We start from the raw sequence: 5047 nt of genomic DNA on the forward strand, positions 1-5047 counted from the left end.
ACATTAGAAGTCAGAGTTATAATTTTTCCCATTGTTAATCAATCAATGGAATAATCAGACCAAGCTCTTATACTATCTCCTTGTTCCAAAAATCAATACAATCTGCGGTTCCTAGGTAGACCATATCTCAGATATCAAACAGATATGTTTAATTTTAGGGAAAAGGAGACCTTAAAAAAGAATCAACATTTTTGGCAATGATTAGCTGGAACTGTCTATAACTGGAAGAAATAATTAACCAAATCTTAGCAGAACAACTATTAATCTTTCGTGAGCAGAAGGAAATAACATCCTATAATACAGATTGTTACTGGTCTGGACTTTGCGACATAATCTTTGGCACAAAGGTATTTTATAATCATTAGAAACAGGTTTCTAAGTTACAGTTTTCACTCAATCAATATTTGTTAATATATTAACAGTGGGATTGTACCCGCTGATGCCCTCCCGCACTGACCCGCTGGAGTATGCAGGGTCAGTTGGAGGACACACCAGTTGAGGAGAGTCAGGAGTCACCGCACCACAAAGAAGCATCTCGGTCGCCCGACAGCCTACATCAGCAGGCTGGGGGCCGGGGCCGGGGCCGTTGGAGGGAGCAGCGTGCGGCGGCATACCACTGCAGGGAGCAGTGCGTTCTGCTGCTGGAGGGCGACGGCTGCGAAGCCAGGTCGCTGTTTGCAAGGCGGGCAGGCACAGCAGGAGGGGCAAAGGAGCGGCAAGAAATTGTAGAGGGAGAGAGCCGAGGGCCCAGGGGCACCACGGACCAGCCCACACTGTGATATGTGCGCACACTAGGTCCGTGCAACAGAGCTGGTCTCCAGTCGTCTTGGTTAACCCTCGCCACTGGACCAAGACCTAGCTCTGTCGAGCCCGTGTGGTGGCTGGTGTGCAACGGCCACCCCACGTTAAAAAAATCCACGCACAGGCATCTTCCACCCTTCAAGATATAGTTCTGGACCTGGAATATTAGGTCCTTCATTGAAACGCCTGTGAACCCATCCCTTTTTGGCGTGGAAGCACATCATCCTCGTTTCGAGGGACTGCCTATGATGATGACATTGCTGGAAACTATGGAAGCTGGCGGCTGTTAAGGAGGAGCTCTGTTAATGGCAGAGGTGGGGAGGGCAAGTTCTGACACTAGTCTGTAAGATTCTAATAGATGGTAACCTTGAATTAATCGCATGATGGTTGGTTGTGTTTTCTGAAGATCAAGATATATATCATCAAGCAAGTATAATACCTATCCTATCCCACACAAACTCCTGCACATCTAGTGTCAGCTTTGGCTCAGTGAGTAGCACACTTGCTTCTGTGTCAGAAGATTGTGGGTTCAAGTCCCCCGCCATGGACTTGAGCACATAACTTTAGGCTGACACGCCAGTAGAGTGTTGAGGGAGTGCTATACTGTCAGAGGTGCTGTCTTTTGGATGAGATGTTAAACCGAGGCCCTGTCTTCTCTCTCAAGTGGACATAAAAGATACCCATGGTACTATTTTGAACAAGAAAAAGGAAGTTACCCCCGGTGTCCTGGTCAATATTTATCTTTCAGTCGACATAACAAAAACAGAGCTTCTAGTTATTATCACATCGCTGTGTGTGGAAGCTTGCTGTGCACAAATTGGCTGCCGTGTTTCCCGCATTACGACAGTGACTACATTTCAAAAAGTACTTCATTGGCTGTAAAGCACTTTGAGACATCTGGGTGGTAATGAAAGGCGCTATGTTATTGTAAGTCTTTCTTTCTTTATCTGTTACTCCTGCTTTCATTGGCCTCCACAGGTTCACTGTCCCCAGTGCAGCCATATCCAAATCTTCAAATCCCTCCTTGGTCTCACTCCACTCTGCCTCTGCAATTTTGTTCAGTTATACATCTCAGTACACAGCCTCAGCTCTTCCAACTCTGGTCTATTACACATCCTCATCAGTGGCAAAAGTTTCAGCGACCACATCCCTGTGCTCTGGAACTACCTCCCATACCCACTTGCTTTATATCACCTCTCTTCCCATCTTCAAGAGACTGCTGAAAACTTACCACTGACTCCACTTTGGGTTACCCCCCCAAATGTGTTCACGACTACCTACCTGGTGTCCATTATTCTTCCTGTAAAGCACCTTGAGACAGTTTGTTACAGGCAGCGCATAAACGCTGGGTTTTCAGCTTTGATGTTTTTTGGGGCGATAAGGGCGGCGGGTCGGAAAAGTTAGCTCCCAGGAATAGTTTGCGCCTCAGTAAGTAAGTAAAGCTGGGGCAGCTGGGCCCTGAGTCAGGGGGCGCAGCGCTAAGGGAGGCGCTAGGATGAAGAAACTCCCGAGCTAAAGAATCAGCCCGGGAGCTCTGCGAGAAACGCCTGGGGAGGGGCAACCTTTATTTAAAACACAAAAAACAAACCCAAAATATTGCCCACACCGCCACAACACAAATCGCAAGAAAAATTAAAAGAAGAAACAATCGCACGTACCTCAGGAGTCCATTACTCACCTTTTCACCGACGGGGTGGTTGGACCGCCTGGGAGGTGCGCTGCGGGGCGGACAGGTCGGGCTGAATTTCAAACTCGCGCCGGTGTCGCAAACCAGGGCCGCTTCACACCGGGAGCAGCTCTTCCGGGCCGCAAAAACCGGACCCGAGGATCGCTGCGGGGTGCTGGAGGCTGACTGCCCGGCCACAACACCTCACCGCCACCATTGCCGCTGCTCCGGGGCGAAAAACAGTGTGCCGAAGACCCGAAAATCCAGCCCAAATTCTGTATTATGTTTTTGGGCGTGGTAATGTCACGTTATATTTGTAGATGCTTCCAAAAGTTTTGGATGCCATCCTGAACCCATGGTAGCACGTCCTATTTAGGCAGACTGCAGGTTACATGTCAACTACCATCTCCAAATTACTTTTGTGCACCAGTGGGATCTACAAAACGTTTGCTAACTCCAACAAGCTTGACTGATCCAGTGCCCAAAATGTTTATTTCGACATCACTTCATTTTTAAAGTGCATGGTTTTTAAAGTAATTTATTTCAGTGTTCTCTCTTGTGTATTGGTACTGAGTGCATTGCAGAAAACCCTGAGATCATAAACTCAAAGAGGTGTCAGCGATCATGACCCTGAATGAGTCTGTTTCCAGATTCAATGCTAAAGACTAGGTTTGATGTAAGCCACGTGCAGAAGATTCTTCAATCTAATTCTGGAACATTGCAAGGCATGATGTCACAACACATATCATATATGCCAGGGTATACATGCATGAAAATTTTTTTTTTTTGAAATTCGTAGCCAATCGTTCCAATTCTTTGTCAAATCACAAACGCCAGAGGTCACCTTGGGCCCATTCAAGGATCACTCTGCTCCAATGCTCTTAGCCAAAAGGCCTAGAGCCACTGCACCGTTCCTGGAAGTACTGCAATACCAGGTTCGTGCCATGGAGGTGGATGGGTCAGGCCCCCCACACACCTCCGCGGAGGTGGATGGGTCAAGCCACCCCACCCACCTCCTATTTCCAAAAAAGCAAGCATATACCTTCCTGATCCAGGGAGAACCACCTTGGGGTCATGGTGGTTACTCCCCTGTCAGGTCAGTTACGCATGATCTTAGCCAAAAGGCCGAGAAGCGATGAAAATGGTACAAGTAGGAACTACATTTTTGGGAGCAGCTTTGCTTCGACATGTGTCAGCCTTGGCTCAGTGGATAGCACTCTCGCCTCTGAGTCACAGGGGCTGAAATTAATGAACTCACCACCCGCTGCCGCCGACATTGCCCTGCTCGAACCGCCCAGTGCCACTTTCGACGTGGCCTGGAGCGGGCGGGAGGGGAGAGCCACGGGGACGCACTCGCTGACGTCAGCGGACGGCCGATGCATGTAAGTACACTCCCGCCCGCCGAGATGCCATATTCATGCGGGCGGGAGTCGGTTGCAGTCAGCGGCAGGACAGTCGTGGATCGTTGAGTGCAGGCAGCTCTGTCCTCAACGGTAAGTGTGAAGATGGGGGGGGGGGGGGGGTAAACAGGCTTGTGACATTTTTTTAATTAATTTCTTTACGGGGACTTACCTGGATGGCGGTCCCCTGAAGCTCATCAGATGGGTTTTTTTTAAAGCTTTTTATTTTTAGGTGTTCGACCCTCTGTGGGCCTGACTCCATCCTCAGCGGCACTTGGGCGGCAAGCGCATTTGCTGCCGAGAATGAGCGCTCCCGCCGGCTGCCGCCCAGATTGGCAGCGTCCGTCGCTGCTTTGCCACCCACCAACCTTCGAGGGATCTTGCTGATGAAAACCCCGCCCAAAGAACTGTCAGAGACCTCGGCGGCCATCAGCGGTCCTATGGGCGGCACTTGGGCAGGCAGAAGCCTACATCAAATTTGGGCCCACAAGTTGTGGGTTTAAGTCCCACTTCAAAATTTAGACTGACACTCCAGTGCAGGTTTATTGTGGGATATATTCAAGCAGTTCCGTGGTGTCAGCTGTGGCTCAGTGGGCAGCACTCTCGCCTCTGAGTCAGAAGGTTGTGGGTTCAAAGTCCCACTCCAGAGACTTGAGCACAAAAATCTAGGCTGACACTCCCAGTGCAGTGCTGAGGAAGCGCTGCACTGTCGGAGGTGCCGGCTTTCGGATAAGACATTAAACCAAGGTCCCGTCTGCTCTGTCAAGTGGATGTAAAAGATCCCATGGCAGTATTTCAAAGAAGAGCAGGGGAGTTATCCCCGGTGTCCTGGCCAATATTTATCCCTCAATCAACATCACACAAAGATTATCTGGTCATTATCACATTGCTGTTTGTGATAGTTTGCTGTGCACAAATTGGCTGCCGTATTTCCTATATTACAACTGTAATTACACTCCAAAAAGTAAAATTGGCTGTAAAGTGCTTTGGGACGTCCTGAAAGGCGATATCAAAATGCAAGTCTTTCTTTCTTTATAAAAATATTGAGATACCATTATTCCCAAATGTAGTGTAGAACATTGTCTTATATTTAAGAACAACTTGCATTTATATAGTGCCTTTAATGTATTAAAATGTCCCAGGGCGCTTCACAGGAGCGTTATCAGATAAATATTGACAC

General features: G+C 48.5%; 1 pseudogene; it reads right to left on the reverse strand.

The window, feature by feature from the left end:
- Nucleotides 1-3365: 3365 nt before the first annotated feature.
- On the reverse strand, nt 3366-3604 carry LOC139276536 (U2 spliceosomal RNA; annotated as a pseudogene).
- Between the last annotated feature and the right edge of the window lie 1443 nt (nt 3605-5047).

The sequence above is a fragment of the Pristiophorus japonicus genome, chromosome 11, assembly GCF_044704955.1.
Source record: "Pristiophorus japonicus isolate sPriJap1 chromosome 11, sPriJap1.hap1, whole genome shotgun sequence".
Taxonomy (NCBI): domain Eukaryota; kingdom Metazoa; phylum Chordata; class Chondrichthyes; family Pristiophoridae; genus Pristiophorus; species Pristiophorus japonicus.